Below are 9,898 nucleotides of genomic sequence, written 5' to 3'. Positions count from 1 at the left end.
ATGGTGCCTTTCAACAGTAATCAAACCCTTCTTGCCTCCTGCAACATTTTGTCACAAACCGCAACGTGTTTTATTTGGATTTTATGTGCAGACTGCAGACCAACACAAAGTGGCGCATAAATGTGACTTAAAAGGAATGTAAAACACATTTTTTTTTCTCAGACATTAGAGAAGTGTGAAGTGCCTTTTAATCCAGCCCGCCATGGGTGAATACTTTGTAGACCCAGCTTTGTCCCGGCTTTGCACATCTACAGCTCAAGCTCGATCAAATTGGATGGATAGCATCGATCTTGACATTGAGTGGGCCAATGCCATCATATTAATACGCTGTGACCTATACCATTTTATGTTAGATCTGCCTGTATATTTAGCAATGTTTTCCTGCTGGAAGATGAACCTCTGCCTCAATTGTTTTTCAGCCTTTAACCTGATTCTTTACAGGATTGTCTTGCTTTTACAAGCTTCCCTGTCAATACTGAAGAAAAGCCTCCCCACATACAATGCTACCACAACAATGTTTCCCCGTCAGAAAAGGTGTTTTTAAGTGTTACCTTTCCTCCAAACACAGCGTTCAATGTTAAAAATCTAAATGAAGTACAAATGAAAATGAAATGTGAGAAAGGGTAATTCTGTAAACAATTTTAAAAGAATAATATTCGGTCGCTTGTTATATTTTCATGTGGAATACAGCTCTTCAGCCATCTATGACTAAGTGTTACCTTTCCTCCTAACACGGCGTTCAATGTTAAAAATCTAAATGAAGTACAAATGAAAATGAAATGTGAGAAAGGGTAATTCTGTAAACAATTTTAAAAGAATAATATTCGGTCGCTTGTTATATTTTCATGTGGAATACAGCTCTTCAGCCATCTATGACTTAGGCAGAAATTGCTATTCACAACTGGGACTTTTATGGGTGTATAATCTCCCCAAACTGTCACATATCTTCAAGGACTAGCAGAGAAAATGAGTAATAATCGCATGTTTGTGTTGTCAGAGTTTGTATGCTCACAATTTGCTTTATTCATGGGCTCACTTCATCTGCCAGCCAACCATTTAATAATTGAAGGAATTATCAGGCCAGTCGATCCAAAGCCCCTCAGAAATGTGTCATGCCCCTGAGCAAAGCCTGCAGAAGGGAAAAATAGAGAGAGAGAGAGAGAGAGAGAAAAAAAGGGGAAAGAAGGGCCTCTTAATTCGGTGTGTGCACATCATCTCACATGCATGAGAAAAAAAAGAAGCTCTGTAGTGTTCCACCTACATATGAAGTTACAACACAGAGGCTGATGATGCCACAAATGGCAAGCTTTGACTGGCACAATATCAATACCTCATAACAGCGGGAGACCACGGATGTCAGATAAATTTATGATTCCCTCCAAATGCAGCGCTGCTATTTTTCCTCCTCGTCAGAATGGGCTGTTTTTTTTTTATATATATATATATATATATATTTTTTTTGATGTAGCTAGATTTCAGCGTGCAGTTTGGCTGCTGTCCTCCTCCTTACAAAGAATGTGACTGACGCAACATTAATCTCCAAACAAAGAAACTGGCAAACAACTACTCGGCGCAATTTCAGGGTGATGAGGTGGCAACGTCAGTCCCCATTTCTCACCACTCCTTCACAGGCTGCTCCACTTTCTCCAAAATTCTCATTTAGATCAAACAAAACACTCCAGAAAAGAGGAGGCGAAACAGTGCCGTTTAAATCCGCGGCACACACTGGAGACTACTTCTTCCTCTTCTCATTTTCTAAACAGGGAGTCATGCTGAAAAGTTTTGAAGCTGCCATAATAAAGGTGTGACCTACATGGGAGGGAGCCAAAGCCCAAGCTCAGGCTCTGAGCAACATTCTTGCCTATTGAGTATTCCAAAACGCACATTAAGAGCCAGAGAGATTCTCCTCTGCAGACATAATTCTCTCCTGGTTGACACACAGCACTTCCTCGGAGCATGGCTTAGAATGCATGCCGCTTCCTACAAGGCGGTAAAGCATGCAATATTTATTTTACTGATGCACAGTTTGGTACATTTAAAATTGTTGCCAAAAAAAAAAAAAAACACCCCAGCCAGAGGTTGTAACATAATATAATCTTCCTGACGCTGACATATAAAAAACATTCCTCGTCTGACGTCCATGAATAATGGCAGCTGTTTGGAGGAGAGCTACTATGAGGTCTATTTTCAAATAGGTTTCAGCTGCGGAGCTGCAAAACAACCATCCTGCTGTTTGTGTTTTTTTTTTCCGAGAAAGTGCCAGGAAATGCATCTTTCATGAGCACGGGAGACTGTATGTTTAACAAAAAAAAAGAGAGACACATACAATACAGGAAGAAAGGAAGGAAGGAAAGGAGGGAAGGAAGAAAGATTTTAGCAAATGATTTGAAAGGAGATTTTTTTTTTTTTTTTTTGACAAAACAGAGATGAAAACATCTTGTTGCAGCAGGATTTCATCATGTATCAAAGATTCAAAATGAGTCAGGACATTTCCAATATGTATATAAATATATATATATATATATATTTTTTTTTAGAGAGAATCGCCTCCAAATAGGATATTTGAGGCTTAGTTTGGCATTCACTGACGGCTGTGTGAATACTTGAAAGGGGGACGTATACTCTGAGTGGACATGGACCTGATTAGGGGGAGCGAGGGAGCCCAGAGAGAGGGCTCCAAAAGCAGATCAGCAAGATCGAATGGGAACACACCAGCTTCTGATGCAGTGCAGCATATTCTATCGTTCCTCTGAACAAAGCATCATCTTTGATGGTATAACCCTGAATATTTAAAAATCTGGAAACCCTACAGCAACACACGAAACAGAAAGGATTATACCTTCTCCGTCAATCAGACTACTAGTATAAATGCTGTTTAATTGTTTACCAGTCAGTAATTTGTGTGTTAGAAATGTTTTTTTTTTTCTTCTTTTAACTGCGCTTTTTACAGATGATGTTGTTCTGCTGGCGCCTTCAGGCTATGACCTTCGACGCCTCGCTGCCGAGTGTCGGCTCCTCTCGTTCTGAGGCTGCGGTTCTCAGTCGGAAGCAGGTGGAGACGGTCAGTCTCTGCCTCAAAGGAGGAGCCCAGGTAGACTGCATTGCACAAATATTCATAGGCTGCAAAAACAGACCTAAAAATAAGTGAAATTTTCTTAAAATTAGTGTTTTTGACCTAGATTTGAGTAGTTAAATAAGATGATCTGCCAATAGAATGAGTATTTTGACCCCTAAAATAAGATAATTAGACAGCCTGCACTTGATGTAAGATGATGGAGGTGAGTTGTTCCTATTTTAAGTGCAAAAATCTCATTCCATTGGCCGATCATCTTGTTTTCCTGCTCAAATCAAGGACAGGTACACTAATTTTAAGAAAATATTACTTATTTTTAGTTTTGTTTTTGCAGTGTACCCCTGTACCTCATGACCATTTGGTCACCTAACAAGCAGTTGGTTACACATTTATTTGACATACTAAGACGACATTCAGCATAACCGTTAAGGGGAAGGACGTGTGCAAATAAAAGTGCTGTGTGCATTTTCATTCAGCCCTGCGGAGTAAATATTTCTGTAGAACCACATTTTGCTGCCAGTATTCCAAGGATTGCCTCTACTGGGTTTGCACACTGAAGAACTTCAATGTTTTAGTTTTTCTTGGTATAGCTGAGGCTCAGTGAGATTGCATGGAGAGTGTCTGGGAACATCAGCAACTCTGGCTTGCCTCGGATTCTATACTAGATCCCATGGTAAAAACCAAAAGGGAAGCTTGGGGCGCAACAGGGGCAGAAAAGCATAACCCATCTACGGAGACCTCAGCCCTCAAACCCATGTCATGGGTTCGACCTGGAGACCTTCGCTGTATGTCATTCCCCTTCTCTCTTCACCCATTTCCTGTCTAACAGCTGTCAAATAAAGCCCTCTAGAGCGATGAAAAATAGATGAAAAAGGGGAAACTTAAAAAAAGCATCCCCACAGCATCAAGCATCCCTAACCATGCTCCACCACTGGTGTGTTCAGGATGATTTGAGGTGGTGGTGTTCTCTCGCACATTTTGCATGTTCCCCTTAATAGTTACATCATGGGCTGCTGCTCATGCCAGAACAATTTCCTCTGCATGTCCCCTGTGTGCCCAAACATGGTAAACTAAAACTGGATCTTCTTATGGCTTTTTTTTTTCCACCACCGATGGCTTTGCTCTTCCATTCAGTCAAGATCTTGTGGATATCTGCTGTTCCCACGATCTTCTTTGCTGCTTCTCTCATCCATGCTCTACTCGCCCGGCCATTAAGTTTTCGGGGGAGAACAAACAAGATACGCATTTTTGCCAGATTTAAGGAGCACATACAGACAGCTGTCACACTCCATTGCCTGCAAGATGAATTCTGCAGGCAATTTGTGGAGCTAGGTTTTATCTAGAAGCATCAGGGCAGAAGATACTGAATGCAAATGCTAGCAATATTTGTATTTGTAAAACAAATGGGATGGCTATATATAATTTCCTTTCCAGTTCACATTTATGTGGTATTTTCTGTTGGTCTATCACAGTGGCAGCACCTGAAACGCTCCTCTCCAGTAGGGAGTCCCTGCTAATCTACAATAATAGACAATGGTTAAGGTGGCTCAGGAATTTGATCAGGTCGCCTCCCTTTGGAGGTTCTCCAGGTCAGTCCCATTGGAAGCAGACCCAGAACTTGCTTCTTCTGGTCTGGGAACATCTCTGGATACCCCACAAAGCAATAAAAGAGCTGCTGGTGATCAGATCTTACAATAAGCCCAACGTTAGGCTTTGATTTGCGCCTGTCAAATTGTGACAGCTCTGTGCAATTTTTGAGGCTTTGGTCAAAAACGAACAACAGCAACATGAACATTTCTATCATTGTATAAAAAAAGATTACATTTTTAAAAGGTCTCATCAAACAGTGGCCAGAAGCTGTCGGCAGAGGCATTTATAGATCCTGTTCGTTTGTGTTTTATTTAACAAAATATCTCATATATTGTGTCTATTTTGTGCCCTTACAAGGAATTTAGAAGAATATTAACTTAATATTAATTAAATCTCAGCAAAGCAACAGAAAAGCCACACTTGGGTTAAGTTGCACCTCAAGCCGGGGCATCCTTCAGCCCATCATCAAACCACCGCCCCCTGGTTTAACCCCATCTGTTCCTCTCAACAGCGGAACGATGGGAAGAAAATGCAGCAGGAGTTCACAGGAAGTCTGGGAAGATGTTGGACCGAGATCAGAGTCAGAAGAAGAAAGATGAGAAATGTTCTCAGCTTCGAGAAGCATGTTTGACTAATGTGTCACAGACAAATAAAAAGTATGGAGACAATTTATTAATGGGCTGTTTTAGCACTACAGGCTTCCTACCCATTTGATTGAATGCATTTTCAGAGTCACGTTTTCAGAAACCTTTGTTCTTTTTGGCCAATTTTGAAAATATAAATGGCAAAGCTCTCAAAAGATTTATGGCAGACATTTCTACAGTCTTTAAATAATGAAACTGGAAGAACAGACTTGACGGACGAACGAATGGTTGGACAATGAGGAAGGAATCATTTCTGATAATAGAATCATTTTTCCATACTTTATTTGTTTTTCCATTCTTAATTTGCATCTTTTTACACTTTTCCACTCTGCTTAGGAACCCTGCAATTGAGCTACATTTTGTCTTTACGTTATCAACAAAAACTGTCATGTGAATTCCCGCCCGCTGACATTATAGCGATACTGCTTGCAAGAGAAGCCTGACTCCCGGAGTACTTACAGACAAATTAAAGGAATAATTGATGCAAAATACAAAAAAAAAAAAAAAATATTCCTCTTATCTGGAATCAAGCTGAGCACACAGTTCTGGCTGGATTTAGTTTGGATTTCTGCTTCTGGCGCAGTTCAGTGAATTCAGTTTGCCACCCAGCTGTGACGTAGCTTTTAAAGATCCTGCAACCCTGTCAGTGAAACTAGGTCCTAGCAGTAAAGCGGTCCCTCTGAAGTTGTTTTATGTGAAACTTCAAGACATTTTTTTTAAAGCATCTGATGCTCTGATGCAATCATCTGAACCGCTTTACCTTTTTTTTTTGCAGAAATGTTGCCATGGCATGTCTGTCTCCTGTCAGTTTATTTTTCCCCTATTTGCTAGAAAATGAAGGCGGGCGGGCTGAAGCAGCCTCTTCTGTGTGGCCATGCGTAGGACAGCCTCATCACCCCCTACCCCCTCGCCCCCCTTTGACCTGCCGTTGCCACTCAGACTGACGGTGTCAGAAGGACCCTTGCTTTGTTTCTAAAACTCCCTCTGAACCGAAGGTCAGGGTTCAGTTCGCAGCGGGTGGGAGAGGCCCCTATACGGAGGCAAATTAGCCAGCTTTTACCGCTCAGACAAACATTTCCTCCTACACACCCGCACTATTTGTTTATCAGGTATTTCAGTCTATAAGAGCTCCATTATGCATGAGGCTACACAATGCTTAATTACACTTGCATGGTTTGGATTCCTCATTCAAATTGGGTTGTTTGATATGTGGACAATTCCTCGGAGAAAACATGTAATTACTGCACTATTTCCATTTGGAATGGAAGCCCCTGCTTGCTTGTATAACTAATGATCGGATTTAATGTCAAACATGCTTGCTCTGTCATTCATTTACAAACCCGCCTGTGCGGCAGACTTCGAGAGTTTCGTCTTCTTCTCGTGTGTAATGACGGCATAAAAGCCCCGGTTGCAAATTTCGTATCCCACTTATTTTTCTGCCACATAACGGATCTTTAGCAAAGGCCACTTTGTTGGGAACCATTTGATGATAAAGCTTTTGAAATAACGATTTGAATTTGAAAGTGAGAGGCAGGTCTTAAGGCCCCCTCGGTAAGTGTTTTTCTGCTTTAGTCCAAACCTTTCCAATATATCTAGAAGCATGATTAGAAGCACATTCTTTGGATAGGTGGGAGAGGGAAAAGATGGATGGATGGATGGATGGATGGAGGTTCAGATGATATGAAGACGGATGAATAAATGGATATTTTGAATAAATGGCAGGCTGACTGGCTGGATAGGCAAATAAATTGAAATTATGATAGATGTACTGTTCAGATGGATGGATGGATGGATGGATGAAGTGCATCCATTTACCATCGTGAGCACGTTAGTAATAAAGTGTTAAATTGTGTCCTTTGTCAAGTGGGATGTGAGGAAGCTCCATTTGCTTATTTGTTTTGAACCACTGTAAACAACCCAGAGCCTGGGTAATCACGTCTCTTACAGTTAATCCTCAAAACAACTTTCAGCTCAAAATCAGCTTTCCTGGAAAGTTGGAATTCCACGCTGTGGAATAAATGCTGATTCGCGCTCTGCCTCGGGAGTCTTTGGCAGTAACCACATAAATCCCTTTCAAAGAGACTGAAACACAGGCAAGCAGTGTGTGCAAGTTCAGGTAAAATGTGCGAAAGGATCCACTTCAGCTTTTCAACGTCGCGTTTCTGACAACCGGAGAGGCAGATGCTTCCGTATCTCATGTGATGCACATTTTTTCCCTTGTACTGCTCTTAAAATTATAATAAAATAAAGGGAAACAAAAGTGAATAAATATACAAGACAGGAGTGAAATAAATAGCGTGTTGATGCTGCCCTCTACTGGCGTTGCTGCAGCAAAAGCAGTAAAGACACAAAGCAGTTTTACAAAGAACTGTGGAAATCTTTGGAAAGAATTCAGATGTGAATATGAAAATCTAGCAGCAAATGTTTACATGTCTACAACTGACTGTATACACTTCTTTTTAAAATATGACTCACTGCTTTGATTTTTACAATAGATACCCTATAATATACTCCACAAGTTAATTCTACTTTTCCCCCTATTTAGTTTTATTGACTCCTCTATTGATGGCAAAGTGAAGCCGGAGTGCTACTTAGTCTCACATCTTCAGTCACAAAAACCTTAAAAACCCATAAAAAGAAGGGATAGTGTAAGAAAAACATAAACTCTCGAGAAGGAAGTAAGGATTTATGAATCTGTATCAGATCAGGATAATCCTACTGAGGCTCTTAAATTGATTTAAGGCCAGGTAATTAAATATAAAGAGTGCTGCAAAGATATTACAACTCCCTAAATGCTTTCCCATTTTGTCTTGTTACAACCGCAGACTTCAATGTAAATTAATGTGGTTTTTGTGTGACAGACCAACACCAAGGAGCGCATAATTTTGAAGTGGAGGGAAAAGGATACATACATTGTACCACAAATGTTGAACATATTTGAGTTTAACCCAATAATAAACAAGTATGTTCTTTATTCAGTGAAGTAACTCACAGGTAGAGTAGCTGGAAATTTTACTCAAGTAAGATTAGTGACACTTCTTCATGATATTACTCAAGTAAAAGTAAAAAGAACAGGGAAGTAAAGTTACTCCTAAAAGTACATTCTCTTCAAAATGTACTGAAATAAATGTAACTGGGTAAGCGTTACTACCCACCTCTGACCACAACAGTCTTAAGCTGGTCTTTGAAGCTGGTGTTCTGCAGCCTTTGGAAGTGCAACTTCTTTGGGACGCCTGAATCGGAGAAGTTACACAATTAGAAGGACTCTGAACCTGACTGTCTACCCGCCATTTAATTCTGGATTCCCTTGGCCAGGTATGAGTCTTAAAGTCAAAGGATACCAGCCCTTGAAGACTTAGGTCAAACATACAACATACAAATAAAACACTTTGTTTGTGGTTTTAACATGAGAAAAAGTGAAAATAAAAAAAGGTTAAAGGGCATGTACACTTTCCAAGGCACTGTGTGCAGCTTTATAACTGGATAAATATTAAAAGACCCAAATTTGCTATCTCTTCTCAGACATTTTCTGTATCCATTTGAATAAAAACAATTGTCATCCTTGCTTATACTAATGCTGCAACAGTCTCAAACATGTGGAAAATTTATCTTAAAGCTAAAGAAGATGAAAAGTGTAATATTATTAACTAACACGCGTGTTAGCCAGGAGCCAAAGTAAACAGGAGCACTTCAGCTCAGGAAAGAAAAGCACAGTTTCATCTCTCCAATCACAATCTGAACATTCATTTTTATGCTGCTAATGCTGCCTCTTTAAAACCGTGAGCAGACTAATCATCTCTTGACATCTCCCTCTCCCGTAACTGCACTTACCATGACATTTTATTCCTTTAGCTTGTAATTGATTTCTCCTTCAGTTCATTAAAATTGCCCGTGGAGCACCTGCAGCACAAAGCTAGTTAGCAGAGACCCAGCAGGAGTTTAATCCCTTAAAAAGAGGTGAATTAATGAGTGTTCGAGTACTGCATTGATTAAAGAATCAGCACCTTTTGTTTCTTTGCATGAATACTGTAATATTCAACAGCGTTAAGCACTAAGAAGAGCACATTTTTTTCAATATTTTTCTTTTTATCAATCCATATCTGAGATCAGATGCAATATCCTTTGGCTGATTGTGGGTGTGAATCCCTAATAGGCTTTTTCTAGGTTATTAAAAGAGAGGCATCCCAAGGCAGTTGCTGTCCATCTTCTGCTACATGTTGATAAAGCTTATTGCAGATTCTACATGAAATCCAAGCCATCTGTAATAGTAAACACATTTTCCGGCAGCTTTACATTCAGATGCACGTAACACTTTAAGACAAGCAGTAACAATGTGAAATTGAAAAATCCAAGTGTGCCTATTGAGACCCTTGTTTAGGTTTTCATCATTATGGGGAGGTTTAGTTTCCAGTCTGTGGAAGTTGCTGGAAAAGAAATGGTAACAGACAGAAAAAGTGGATCATCTGAAAATAATTTTGTACATTTGTCAAAAGAAACACATTTATATCATTATTATTATAATTATTTATTGTAATTATATTTAGTCTTGCTTAATCTGAAGAAACTACCATTTGTCATAATAAAATCATTG

The sequence above is a fragment of the Fundulus heteroclitus genome, chromosome 10 (genome assembly GCF_011125445.2).
Source record: "Fundulus heteroclitus isolate FHET01 chromosome 10, MU-UCD_Fhet_4.1, whole genome shotgun sequence".
NCBI classification, from domain to species: Eukaryota; Metazoa; Chordata; class Actinopteri; order Cyprinodontiformes; family Fundulidae; genus Fundulus; species Fundulus heteroclitus.
Note: the sequence above shows the minus strand (reverse complement) of the source record.